We start from the raw sequence: 15,705 nt of genomic DNA on the forward strand, positions 1-15,705 counted from the left end.
GTCAAATCAGCAACACAACCTGGAGTTTTTCACCCACTGAAAACCCCTTCTTAGTATATTTGTAAGAATGAGTGAATTGCCTTGAAAGTTACTCAACTTATCTATTAAATACAAGCTTTAAAGCTTTTATGTAGGCCCCATCATATTTCTTATACTTACTAGTGACATTTTCACACGATATGACCATGTAAATTTGTGTCAAGTATATTTTCTTTTTCTTTTTCTTCTACAATCAAAAGACATGATTGTATATATTTTGTATTCCTGTTTTGCTGTCAATAATTTTGTAATCTCATCATTGAGAAAATGGAAATATGAAATAGATTTGAACTGAATTTGAACTGAACTGAAATAGCAAAACAGTTAGAATGTAAACTAACTGCAGTTAATCTGAGAACTTTTACGTAAGGAAGGTATAAAAGATACCTGTTTGAAGCACACGATTATAGAACTTATTGCCTGAACAAATGGAAAGGACGTATAGAGAAAGTAAGATTCAATAATCATAAAGTGACTGGAAAGTTATGAAACATATTTTGATTCCTAATATGTGATGATGCCAATGCTAATGACACAATCAGCCTTCTTGGTTTGGCGGTAGCGTTATCTTCTTGGTTGATCTATCTAATCGGAATGCCACAGGTTAAGAAAAATATATGATATTTCCAATATTGGTGAGAACAAGTCGATATTTATGATAGTGAAAGTGAAAAACTGAAATATTAGAAAACTTGCTCTTACTCTCCTTTCGTCATATTGTATTGTATGTTTCAAAAAAAAATATAAAGGATTTCACTAAATATGAATTGAAGTTTAAAATTTAAAACGTTTGATATACCACTGTCGTTTAGAAATGATTACCTGATTTCATTCTAATCTCTTATTAGTACATTTGTTTCTAATTTGTAAATTGCATGAAACATAAACATATTTACCTTGGCTGAATTTCTGCTTTGTAATCTTATCTTCTATACGTTAGCGCCACAGTTTTTTCTTTGAATATCATCTAATTTTCTTTGGTTGCTAACCTTGTCCTGTCTTCTCCCCAATGTAGAGACATGAGCCATTCTGGTGTTGTTTCTCTCATGGCTGGTTCCTTTAGAAATAACACAAACATGCGTGAATTGTAAGTTAAAAGCTTTATTTTGGCTTTGAAATATTATCTCGGTGCAATTTCTGCCCTATGACAGCTGATATAGCGTGACAGAGAGTCAAGAATGTATGTGAATGTAAATGAACATTACGTCGCTTTAGTAACGTTAATAATTTGTTGGTGAGTATTGATAAACTCTACGATTTCATTTCGCTTGTACAATCCCTGTTCATGCAAGTAGTATACTGGCCAAACAGTAATTACTTTGTTGCAATATCAGCCAATGAAATGAAATGACCTCATGAAAGCTTGGATATTTTACATGAAGGGAGTCACCATCTTCCCAATGTTTCCTCAGTATTCATCCGATTGTGTAAAGCATTATATCAAATTGAGGTAAAAAGAAAGAGCAGCAACGTTATAGTTTTGCATCAGTCAGGTGCCAGTATTGCTAAAATGCGCACTGATTATGAATTTTAAAAAAAGTGAATGAGGTTTTGTTAGAGAAAAAAAAGAGAAATGTTTGTTTTATGAAGTTAGGCTTATATCGTCATGACTTACGGAAAATCTATTTTGTCCTTATCCCAGAACACTATCGAACAATGACTTGACATCACTACGCAGAGACGCTTTCCAGGGGCTGAATCACCTGCTAAAATTGTAGGCTATCTACGTTCCTTATGCCGCATGGAATCATTAATTTAGTCATACATTCCTTGTGACAGTCATTAAATGGAAACACTCTTCATGCTCATAACCTATAATAGCTGGAGTAGTGATAACTTTCATAACAGTAATGTCTTCAAACGTTTATTGAGATTTGACCAGTACACGAGTGTAGTCACTTATTACCAGGTCATTATGTTTATAAACTTTGTAGTAATTTGCTTTAATCTCAGTGTACCTTATCAGTGTACCAATACATATTAGAATAGCATCCCTGTCTTACAATCTACAAGTGTCCCTGTATGGTATTGAGAACCTGTCATGTTATTTTATTTTCGTTTTATTAGATGTGTATTACACCACCTTCTCTACACTATATGGCGTCGTGATTTTAAAAAAGTGTTGATATTTGAATGCTAAAACAGCACGGATTGGCAAAGCATGAAACCTTGTGACTTTCCTTGATTATGTGTTGGTAGAGAAATACGTAAAGATGATTATCCGTTGTTTTTGATCAATTTGGTTATTTCAAGAAACCTGTCCGGAAATCCGTTGGAGATCATTGAGATGGATACCTTGTCTGACTTGTCCCAACTGGAAGAATTGTGAGTCATACTCTTTGGCTTTTAAAACATGTTGTAGGTAAACGATTTGTTTCTGCTTTGCATGTACACGATGCAATAGGCAACAAGTGATAATACAATGTCAGTTTGGTTCATTTCTTGTTGTTGGCAGTGTGCTTCCATACTACTTCGAGGATGGCTCATTCGTAGCACATGATTGTAAATAAAGTAGATGCATTTAATTATCATTCGCTCGTTTGTGTTGATAGCAAAGAAATGTCTAACTTCATTTCGCGGCCGATGCATATAATCCTTTGATTTTTTTTTTCACATCCAACGAATGCTTTATGTGCATTTAGAATAGACAATTTGAATATACTGAATCGCGATTACTTTCAAACTTTTGGGGGGTTGTTCGCTTTCTGTTCATGTTGTTGTATCACAATCATTTAATCCTTTTCAGGGACATCCGTCAAACTAACATGGAAGTGGATGCAAACATAAATGCCTTCAGAGGTCTGAATATAAAAATCATGTAAGTAGTCAGACGTGTTTCATAAAGAAAAGGGTGTATATGAAAATATAAGTCCATTTTCTCAATTGATCATAGTACAAGTGCAGACTGAATATGGCACGTGTTCATGAAATCCGGCATCGTATATTATCTGAATCTCATTTCTCGTAAGAAAAAAAAAATCTACAGTGATCAAAAATTCGTAGCGTTTAAAATATATAGTTCGATATAACTATATATATATATATATACATGTAATTGAAAGAAATCGGACTGAGGCGGGACGTTGCTCTCGATCTTAGTCTCCCTTTTATTTGTCAAGCTTTCGGCCCGTCATTGGACCTTCGTCAGGACCTACCAACAGAACGATTATTATATGAATAACCCCTGATGTGTCATATGATATATAATGCAATTTCACATATTGCCAATCTTCTAGATCATTTCCTTTATATACACAAATCAATCATTCAATTCAATACAAATATCCAATCTAACCTCAAATCATCATCAGAATAACATCATATATCCAAAAAATATATGTTCTTATATCATAATACTGCCATATAATAATCATATTGTCCTATAATTCTTTGCATAATAATCACAAAACAGAATCATTATACATATATATCATATTCATATGTCTATTTGTATTGCGTATATGTATACATCCACATATAAATAAATTATTATATCATAATGCTGTCATATAATAATCATATTATCTTATAATTCCTAGCATAATGATCACAAACATAATCATTATACATATATATCATATTCATATGTCTATTTGTATTGCGTATATGTATACATCCACATACGCACACACACACCCACATACATACGCACATATATACATATTCACATACACACACACACAAGCAAACACACACACACATACGCACACACACACAACTCCGGTTGATATAATACTATCTAAATCAACATATCCTATGTATTTCTTATATTACCGAAACATAATAACATTAACCCTGCCGAAAATATATCAACTCTTAAATCAAATGTATAAACAACAATTTCTGTAAATTACCTGCATGGGACTCGTATGGTTATCGTGCATCCCAGCACCGTGTGCTCATCTTCTGTTCAAAAATACAATACTAGAAATTACCAATAATTACCAGGTCCTGACGAAGGTCCAATGACGGGCCGAAAGCTTGACAAATAAAAGGGAGACTAAGATCGAGAGCAACGTCCCGCCTCAGTCCAATTTCTTTCAATTATATACAACCAACAACGCGGCACCGCGCACGTTCGGGACCCAGGGAACTATCTCTCACATTATATATATACATATATATATATATATATATATATATATATATATATATGTAAGTATTTTTACTGCGGACTATTCATGAAAGCGGAGTGAGAATTATATCACAATGATATTAATACCTTCACCAAACAGATTTATTACATCAATATCACATCAGCCTCGTTTACTTTTGTTGTTATTTTTCCACAGCCACGCCGAAAAGTTCGCCTTCTGTTGTCTTGTTGAAGTCTTTGGCGTGAACTGTGATGCGCCTAAAGATCCATTCTCTTCCTGTAATGATCTTATGGCCAACACTGTTCTACGCGTCTTCATCTGGATCCTAGGCATCAGTGCCTTCGTGGGCAACGCCTTTGTGATTGGCTACCGACTGATGCAGAAGAGGCGACAACGGAAGGAAAACGTCCAAGCGAGCCTCATCACTAACCTGGCCATCTCTGATTTCCTAATGGGACTCTACATGATCACCATCGCTGGAGCTGATGCTTACTACCGAGGAGATTACGCCTTCCATGCAGAAGATTGGAAAGCTAGCACTCTATGTATTTTCGCAGGAATGGTCTCCGTTATTTCAAGCGAGGCTTCGGTGCTCATGGTGATGCTAATCAGCCTTGACCGGTGTGTGCACGTGGTGGCGCCTTTCAAACGAGGCCTCCATTTGGCGCCGAAGACAAGTCACTTGGTTGAGCTTTTCATCTGGATGACTGCATTCCTACTCAGCCTCCTACCCATTGTGTTAAGTTCGTACTTTAATGGTGAATTCTATGGTCAGACAGGTGTCTGTCTTGCCCTGCCTCTGACGTCACAACGACCATCTGGATGGCTTTATTCACTCTCCATCTTCATCTGCGCAAATTTCGTCGCATTCATCATTACATTTTGGTCCTATGTCGCCATTTTCCTCTCTGTCAAAACGTCACAGCGTAAGGTGGGAAAACGGAGTGCTAAAGGGCGAGAAGACAAACGTCTGAGAGAAGAGATCAAACTGGCCACCAAGATGGCTCTGATTGTCGGTACAGACCTGCTTTGTTGGATGCCAATCATCATAATGGGGCTGATGTCATCTGCCGGAAGTCTTGACCTGCCAGCAGAGGTAACAGTAATATCCACGTGACTTCCCTAAATGATCTGATTATGCGCATTTTCATAATGATTAATTGAATCATCTTTTAAAATCTAAATCGTGTTCATTATGCTTCTGGGGGAAAAAGCATTGTTGCCAATGACTGGAATGAAATGGTTTTTGTCAGATAAGGTAGTAAGCGCTTTTTATAATCTGTGATAATGTGTTGAAGTTACGAAGCAACGTTTATAAACTCATTCATGTCCTTATGCCAGTTTACACCCACCTCGAGCCAGGATTACATAGGGCGTGAATTCCACGCTTTCTTAATGTACGGATATAGATTCTCATCCACTGAAGAATTTTAGGAAAGTGTCGTCATTATTGCCATGTTTCGCTTATATTCGCCTGTTGAGTTTAGTTTTGTTTGTATTTTCTTCTTTATAGTAACGAGGTAGAATATACACTCCTAACGACATTTGCTGATGCAGCTTTCTGCTTATTAACATTTGCAAAAGGTATACGCCTGGACGGCAGTGTTCATCATGCCCGTAAACTCGTCCCTCAACCCATATCTCTACACCATCTCCACCATCTACACTCAGTACAAGCGACGACAGAATCAAGAGACTACGGAGACAAAGACTAGAGGTGAATTCAAAATAATTGTTTTCTTTATCCGTTCACATGGGCTACTATCAATTTTGTACTATTTGTAGGGTATACTGAGCCTTTTCGCCCATTCTTAGTGGTCTGCCGTGATTTCTTTTGCATGTGAGAAGAGTAGTCAAATATTCCGCCAGAAACGTTATTGCATGACGAGTCATTTCAACTGAGTGATATTTCTTTCTTGTGTCAATTAGGTTAACGGGCCTTTGATCAGTATGAGAAATAGCACCATCTTGTTGAAATTTTCCTTTATGGAATTGTTTAATTAAAGTTTCTGTTACGCACAATGACTACATGTTGAGCACTAAAGTCTTGTATGACAATCAAATTTCAATCAAAATAAAAAGGCAGGAGACACCAGGGGAGCAAAGCGACGATGTAGAAACTTTAAACTTGGTGTGTAAATTACTGATGGTACTTTTGATTACAACGAATGAGAGAAAAAAAAAGAAACTTTGGTGTGTTTTACCGATGCCTAAATTAGATTGCCCAATTATATATTATATTTTTTTCACAGAAAGTGTAAACTTCGAACTCACCACCTCATTAATAACTCCCTTCACTACGCTCCCAAGTCCTGCACCACAGCGCATGTGTAATTGGTTGTCGAGTTACTCACGTGACCTTGATGATGACGAGCTAAAGGTCATTGAACGTGACCTGGCAGACGCGATGACATCACTCTACTCCGAGGGACTGAAAGTTGAAGAATTTCTTCATGTTGAGAATCTGGCTGTCCAAACAGTAAGAACGACGCAATGCTATCACTGATTTTGAGAGATTTATTTCCAAACGAACAACATATTGAATTCTACAGCATACATCACGTTCTTCCATGTTTAGCTGATTCTGAGTCACGACATTACTTTCAGATCAGGCAATCCGACCGCAAAGTCTTGATTTTGAGTAATGTAAAACCAAAGTAAATGCGTGATTAAACAAGCCAGTGTCAAAAGTACAAGCGGAATCTATGTAGTGATTCTTTTTTTAAGCAAAGATTTGAGCGGATGTCATAAACCTGAATTTTCGAGTGCAGACCTGGGGGCATTCCATGAAGCATTTTATCCGACAAAGTTGTAGGACAAATGTGCTTTCACCCAATCAGATGCAAGGTTTTCAGTAGCTTGTAACAGTTTGTCAGAAAAAATATTCGACCAAAACGCTTCATCTGTTCATGAAATGCCCCTATAGGTTAATCATTTTGAGTGTTATCACTATTTTCAACTGATTTTGTTTCAGAATGGAGCAGGTCGAATCTCTCAGGCTTTCCTTGTGCTCGATGTGCCCCTACCCCTTGGAGACGGGAAGATTTTTGGTCTAAATGGCAGCAAAGATGTCGATGGACCCAGCACCAGGAATCTTGTCAAATTACAGAACATCTTCGATAGGCTTGCAATCCGCCGGAGCAACAACAAACTCTAGGTTTCTCGTCAAATAAACAAGTTATCTTTGGTCTTATGACCGGCAAAGCAGCATGCCCTCATTCATCATAGAAACAGTGTCTGTGACACTGGTTTTTATCATACACATACGCACATGAGACATATATATAATAATGTTATCATTATTATGTTCAAAATCGCACTGCGTCACACAATTACTAGTTACGGGCCAAAATGAGTTCAGAACACAAGAAATTAGATAACACCCTCTATAAGGACAGTGTTTATCTTTGAATTGTCTCATACAGCTCCCATTCAGAAAATAAGCCAGTTTGTAATTACAGTGTAGCTTAGTCATGTGCACATTTTACCAAATGAAATTTCTTATTTTTTCTCAGTTGGTTGGGCACTTCACTCGTTTTCAAAGCAGGATAATGTCACAACTTGCACGACATAACAATTTATGGAATTCATGTTGAAACAAAATGAACGTGCGTAGACCGTGACCAGAATGGTCCGTCAACTTAATTTGGGATGCATCATTTCATTGTTTTGTATCAAATGTGTTCACGAGAATCATAAATGTAGGCCCTACTTGTAATTGTAGCCAAATAATAGGCTTTAGTCAACATTTTGTTATTGTGGGGTGGATGTGCTGGCAAGCACCATTAAGAGGGAGTACATGAGTGATCATTAGACGTCATCACAGATGCTTATCTCAGTGACATGTCAGAGCAACAAGAATAACCTTTTTTCCCGCTCTGGCACAAGGTGGAACTACGAACTGGCTTATTGTGTCATGAATGTAAGGCTCAGAAATCGGCTCTGGTTGAACAATGGCAGCCAAATTAGTACTAGCGGAAGTCAATAGCAATCGAAACACGCTGTTAATAATATGTCTAAGTATGATAATGACATTACATGACGTTTGAAATAAAAAAACGTTAAATGCCTAACAAGGAATATTTTCGGAAATCTTAAGACCGTCAGTTCATGAAATCGCATGTCATTATGTTTGTAACAATTTTTCGCCTTCGGCTCCACAATAGGAAATGATATTATGTGCATTATATCATGTTAGGGCTGAAAATAAACTTCTTTAAAACAAATGTTAGCTTGGAGTTGTTTGTGGTATCATTGTTGTACATAAAAAGAAAAGATGGAAAATCGTAGTCAATATCAATTTGACGCACTTTTACGTCTACATAACCTACTGTACGTCGTTCTCTGTGCATTCTGTTCCTTTTAGGTGTTATAGATATTTATTGTGCCATGGAGTTAAAATTCCATGGGTTTTTTTTTCGTAACTTTGATATTGTGTTCTGCACTTTACATGAAAAAGTTAGTAATTGATATCTTTAAAATCCATATGCTTCGATGAAAATTGTACGATTTTAAATACCTGGTACACTAAACTTTGATTCTAATGTTAGGCTGTTACGGAAGAAGTGAAATCCTTACCAACAGTAGACATGTGATCTGCCTATAATGTATGTACTCTACCTGATAATGTCAGCAAGTCGTAATATATGCATGGTTTCTATGAGAGCGACATACTCTAAAGTGAAACGCATCTAACACCCACTTGCCGTGGGGGATCTATGGGGGGAGGGGGTTAGGGGATTCACCTCCCCTCCCCCCCCCCCCCCCCACCGCCCCTTCCCCGGGCTGACCAATGAAAATTTGATGTGCATAGAAAACGCCACAATGTGTGCAGCATATACAAAATATGTTCCTAGCACTCTGTTTCAGAAAAAAAAATGAAGACTTTTTGTTTGTTTTTTTCTGACATGACCCATTGTTATTGGGTAAACCCTACCCCCCCCCCCACCTTAGTAAAATAAAATCTGCCCTTCACTTGCTTTGCTCGTCCTACCGTATCAGATATTACCGACATATCAAAAGAAAAAAAAAACTAGTATCCATAATAATGCTTCGATGAAAATTGTATGATTTTAAATACCTGGTATGATAAGTGGTATGATATATTGTATTGTGTAGTACACACAATAAGTATATTAATGCCGATCCAGTCACCGCATGGCTGGTTCTAGTTCATTATACTCTAACAGAGAAACAGTTTGAGTTTATTCGAAACTGGACAAGGGGAAGTTTACATTTCAAATCAGGAGTTTAACATGCTCCAACTCTGGGGTCCTCATAAAGAGGAAGTTCTTTTCACAGATTTTGTGTCACCTTACACAAAACAAATTTCTCCGTATATAGTATAACAGAAAAAAATATTATGTGTTTTTCAAAAGTTTTGCAATACATTTGTCAAGGCTTTGTAAAATGTGTTCTTGTATTAAACTTTATTCCCGTGATTGGTATAAGCCCGTTGATGTGATGGAAGATGTGCGGTTTTTTACTTTATTTGCCGATGTTTTTAGTTATAGAACCTGCAGTTATGTGTTGAATACACATGATTTTTAAATAATGGACATTTCTGGGCAAATAGTGGATACTTTCGGTGTCGTGTTGTTGCCAATTTACTGCCCGCTTTAAAGTGAATGTGAAAGTGACATGTCTTTGAAGTGCTATTGACGTCTGACTCTGTCTTTGACTATTCCTCCCCCTAAAAATGATGATAATAAAGTCTTTTACTTGGAGAATAATTGATAGGTATTTTCAATCTGATCAAGAAAATCATAATGATAACAAGACAAGTAACACTGCTGGGGCTAGTGAAATAACAATGTAAAAGCATCGAGATTGCCTTTAGGCGTGACAGAACAACACTGAGTGCGCACGCTGTTTCTATTAGTTTCTCTTCAATAAAATTCTGCTTGTAGTTATTAAAAGATAATTCAGAAAACTGGTTTCCATTTGTTCACTTTGTTCGTCATGTGAGTGTTTACTGGTACATAATAAATACTAACATTGTTTTTGGTTTTTGTTTTCTGATGGATGGTCAGAAACAACACCGATTTTGATGAATGGTTGGTTATGGCGGGTGATGTTCATTATTCCGAAGGTTCGTTAATCCGAAAATGAAAAGAAAGCACGTACTAACGAACCTTCGGAAATATAAACCTTGTTTCGTTTCGGATTAAAGGGATGATACAGTATTGGTAGAGATGAGAATTGGGCTTTTAACTTTTTTGCGAGATACCAAGAAAACACTTATGATATAGTACAGAGCATACCATTTTAAGAGGAATTCAAAGTTTACTTGATGAAAATCGGGTTTGGAATGACTGAAACATCCAAAAACAAAGTAAAACAAAGCGATCATAACAAAGTGTGGGTCCCACACTTTATTAGAATCGCTCTATTTTGCATATTTCAGCCATTTCAAAACCAATTTTCATCAAATAAACGTTGAACTCCTCATAGAATGACATGCTCTTTCACATTTCACACCAAAAAATGTTAGAAACCTGAAATTAGGTCTCAACCAAAACTATACGATCCCTTTAACAAACCTTCAGAACAACAAACTCGCTAAACTCATTTCTTTCCTCCCCCCCCCCCCCCAATTTTCGGATAAATGAAACTTCGGAATAAGGAACCTTACTTTATTTCCTGGTTAAAAAAACCTTGGGAATAGCGAACCTTACTTCATTTTCGGATTGATGAACCTTCGGAATAACAAACTGTAAATGGCATTACATGTAGTTGGTAGTGAGGCGTACGTATATGAGCGAATGGATCAGCGTGTGTACATTGTACGTCGGATAAAAATAGTGTAGAAGTCGGAGAAATACACATCACACATAGTGCCAACTCCCAGTACAGTTTGACTGCAGTTATTTCTATCGATAATTAGTAGGTAGACGTTGGTCACTTTCACTCTAGGTATTTAGAGTCCACTTAATATTGAACGACACCTTTCTCTTAAGATTGCAGTAATGAATGATTACATTTTGGAAATCAACACACACAATAGGGCACACGTACATCCCTAGCCACTGTGATGTGTTCTCGGGATGCAGCCTTTAATGGATATCCCCCATCCCCATCCCCCATCGATCGATCTTTCACTCTCCCCCCCCCCTAAAAAAAAGGGACGATTGCACTCATCTTGAAACACTGTTACGGAAATCGAGTACATGTATGACAATTATGGTATATAGACCTTATAGGTGCGACATACTAGTATATATGGCCTACTGAGTTCATTATTATGTAAATGTTCACCATACATTATTCTCGGGAAATGGGTCTGTACAGACGGGGCTAAAGTCCTTGTGAGATGACCAGTTGGTAATCGTTTTCTGTTTATATTATAAAACTTTCTTTATGAACTTTTCTATTCTGTATGTTTAACTTTACCATTCTTATCAAATGCGAACGAAACATGGAGAAAAGAGTTCCCCTTTATTAGGGCTACGATCACAACTCAGGACGGCGTCCAGCAGATTTGTAGCCCGGTCGGTCTCCGCTAGAATGTTGGCATCGCCCACGATTTTTGGAGAAACTCCGCTTTGAAATTTCAGCAGCGACCAACCGGTCGCCGAGCAGGCTGATTCGGGGAGTTGTGACCGTAGCGTAAGTAGGATATATTGGTCGTTATATCAAGGAGGTACTAGGCGAGCTCGCCTAGTACCTCCTTGGTTATATTAGGCTGGTCATAATCATTATCATGTCGTGTGTCGTGTTGGAGTGCCATGGAGTGATGCAGGGGCAGCTGCTGAGGCGGATGTGCGGGAGGAGTTGCCCCTTCCCCACACAATGTTTCTCATGGTGGGGGAGGGGAGGGGTGTGCCATTATAAACCAACCTTTACCCCCCCCCCCCCACACCCACACACATTCGGTTGCCCTAGTGTTCTACAGTAAAGTAATCAAAATCATTATGTGCCAATATAAGCGCCTAGTACACATAATAAAATAACATCAGAGGAGGCTGTAGCAAACTCGCAAAGCAGCCGCAGTGATAAAAGCTGAACGTGACAGGAGGTTCCAGATCGTCATTATTTTTATCGGGTAAGTGTGGAATGTTTTTTCCAAGGTAAGCAAAGGTGGATTATAATCATTTTGTTAAGGTCGTTATTACTGAAAAGTACAATGTCCACGTTCCTTTTATGTGTATGTTAGACATGACAATCGTATTGCTTTATGGCTACAGAAGAACGTTACAGACGAGAACAGTCGTCAGAAGAAATTCTTACCTCTATGAATCCACTTTTGACGGATAGATTTTTTTATAATTTGGATATCCTTTGAAAATATGAGACTACGAGACGATCGAACATAATTCTACTTCGGTATAGCGTTCATACTCTGGTGACATGACATGTATTGTGTTGTGGACTGGATGGGCATAGACAGCAGGTATGTAATGGTTTTTATAGGTCCTGTCATACAATAATGTATATCTATATCAGGGGCGGATCCAGGGAGGAACGCAACAGGCTCACGCCCCCCCTTTATTTTTTGTTGAAACAAAAGAAACAAAAAGAAAAAAATTGGGGGAGGAGTGCGTGCGCCCCCCCCCCCCCCCCTCCCTTAAATTTTGTAAACGCGCCCCGGCCCTCTTTACGGAATTCCTGGATCCGCCCCTGTATATACATAAAAGATATACCGAGTAGGAGGAAATACTGCTTCAGTCCAGCAGGCACAGTCACATAATAATTATATCAACCTAACTCTATTCTGTTTGTTTAAAGGCACACATGTAGACTAAATATGGAATGCAGATATTGAGCCTTTCGAATATCTGAGTAGTATAGTGCAATATTGCAGTCATTTTCAGTAGTCTGGTTAATGTATGCATGAATATGATTAATTGAACCGAGATCATTTATGATTATGCCAAACATCAGTGATTCTATAGAGCTATAGAAATTTGTATTCGAAGAAGCACACCATGGGAAAAACGGTGGGATCCTCTGGGTTAAAACTTACTAGTACTATATCAAATGAGCACCACTGTAATACTTGTTTTTGCTCTTAAGTTCTTCTTTGTGTCTGTTTTTACTGTGTTTGTTTGTTTGTTTGTTTGTTTATTTGTTTTGTTTTGTTTTTCTTTTCTTTGCTTTTTGTTTCTTGTTTTTCGTTCATACTCTGTCCGGGATCCCCTGTATGAATATTCTTACGAGGGGAGAATCCTATATGACCATTGCTTCTTTCATCACAGCTCTGCATTCCATTTGGTTGTCATGCTGTTTTTGTGAGAAAGTTGCAGGTAAAAAGAAAATGAAAAAGAGAATCCCACAAAATTTTTCTGTAAGTTGGTATTACGTAATGACTTCCCCCAGATAAGCAGATTGAGAGAGCTCGTCTCCCTCCAAAACCAAGCTAAGAATCTACATCTTTTATTCCATTAAGCTTGCAACTGCTCCGATAATACGTATCATGGAGATACGTGCAGCTACTAGACAATGCGAGTAGCATTTTGTCTTATAGTGTTCAGAGTAAAGCTTTTCATAGGAAATAACTGCGTCATCCACGTTCACGGTCTGCGCAAACACCATTGTGTTTATTGTGCAGGGGTCATGGTAGAGCTGCATTAATTCATTGTTGCTGGCAGTGGCGTATCTAGGGAAAACGGCGCCCGGGGCAAGCGCGAAAATTGCGCCCCTAATTTCTGAAAAAAGTGTTCAACCCCAACCCCATCCCGGTAGGGACTTAAAAAAAGTCTACATGATATGCCTTTTCAAGGACTTAAAAGGGGTCTTTTGAGGGTGATTTAAATGTAATAGATTTAGATAAATTTTGGCGAGCGAGCGCAGCGAGCGAGCCGAAAATTTTTGTATATTTCCGCGTCATCATCACGTTTTGTTCTTATCTTTTTTGTGTGTGATAAATGTTGGCGAGCGAGCGCAGCGAGCGAGCCGAAAATTTTTGTATTTAAGCTTACAAAACATGGAATTCTTGTCATTTTTTGCTTATTAAATCTTACAATTCTAATCAAGAAAATTAGTGGTGACGGCCTTATAGATAACGATCTATACCAACAAACTGAGGACTTGAAAAAAAAAACTCTTAATTAGTACGCGCGAGTGAGCCGAAATTTGTATATTTCCGTCATCATTATACGTTTTGTTCTTATCTTGTTTGATTTGGTTTTTTGCGCCCCTCCCCCCCCCCCCCCCTATGTTCGACACCTTTGGCGCCCTCGTTTGATCCAATGGGCGATCGCTTCAGAACGAAAGAAATAAAATTGCAGCCGCTGCTCCGTGTAACATTTTGCCTTCAACGATGGCATGTGTGAATACAATATACATTGTCATTTTGTCCGCGTCATCATCACGTTTTGTCCTTATCTTCTTTTTTCTCTTTATATGAATTTTGGCGAGCGAGTGCAACGAGCGAGCCGAAATTTTAGCTTACAAAACATGTAATTCTTGTCATTTTTTGCTTATTAAATCTTACAATTCTAATCAAGAAAATTAATGGTGACGGCCTTATAGATAACGATCTATACCAACAAACTGTGTGAACACAATAAACATTGTCATTTTTTGCTTTCATCTTGTTTGATTTGGTTTTCTCCCCCCTCCCCATTCTCCCTCCTTCCCGTCCGGGCGAGTTTTTTTTCTTCTTCTTCTTCTTCTTCTTCGTCTTCTTCTTCTTTTTTTCCTTCTTTTTTTTTTCTTTTTCTTCTTCGTTTTTCTTTTTTCGTTTTTTTCCCTTTTTTTCGTTTTCGGCGCCCCCAAAGAGTGGCGCCCGGGGCACGTGTCCCCCTTGCCCCCCCCCCCCCCCCCCTAGATACGCCACTGGTTGGTGGTACAAAGTTTAGCGTCTTAGAGCTATGTGATGGCTAGATGAATGGGAGAGCTTTCTCTTAGCTTCATTGTCTCCAAGAAGCCACTTTCGAGTATGACACGCGTGACCCCGGCTCCGAAGTTGTACTAATTGTGTTAACTAACGCCCACATTGTGAAGAATAAATCTGGCAGAGCGTTTCAGCGCTAGGACGGCGGTTCAGCTTCTGGAACGTTCATCATCATGTACATGAATGAACCACATTGATAGGCGGAGATTACATTTCTTGCGTTCTGCAACGTCTGTTTGTTATCGTGACGTACCTGGAAAGACACATGAAAGGAATAACATGTTGAAATTACATTCCATCGAAGTGAGTAGATACGTGTCAAGTGAATAGGGCAGAACTGGACGCAAGAATTGCAACAATTTGAAGTGAATAGGTCCAGTCAGTCTACGTTACGCAGCTATCCCTGGGATGAAATCTAGCAGAAATCAAGCTTTCCATTTGGCGTCATAGTCAGAGGAAGCAGCTCAATCAGCCACTCTTTGGTAAGAATTAATGCGTTCATTTTCGATTATTTTAGCTAATGAGGTGCCTCACTGCAATTTTTTTTTGTCTTAACAGCAACAACCAGATACAGATTGATACTGACTCAATACATGTCCCGATTGGTGCTTTGTCCATTATTCACACAAGTAGTACTGTGTATATGCACAACGAATGTGCCGAATGTCTTCACAAAGTTCTTCAAAGACAGTGATCAGGGGCGGATCCGGAAATTCCTTTAAAAGGAGGTGC

The sequence above is a fragment of the Diadema antillarum genome, unplaced genomic scaffold (assembly GCF_040938485.1).
Source record: "Diadema antillarum isolate AM-2024a unplaced genomic scaffold, OU_Dant_1.0 seq00000248_RagTag, whole genome shotgun sequence".
Classification (NCBI taxonomy): Eukaryota; Metazoa; Echinodermata; class Echinoidea; order Diadematoida; family Diadematidae; genus Diadema; species Diadema antillarum.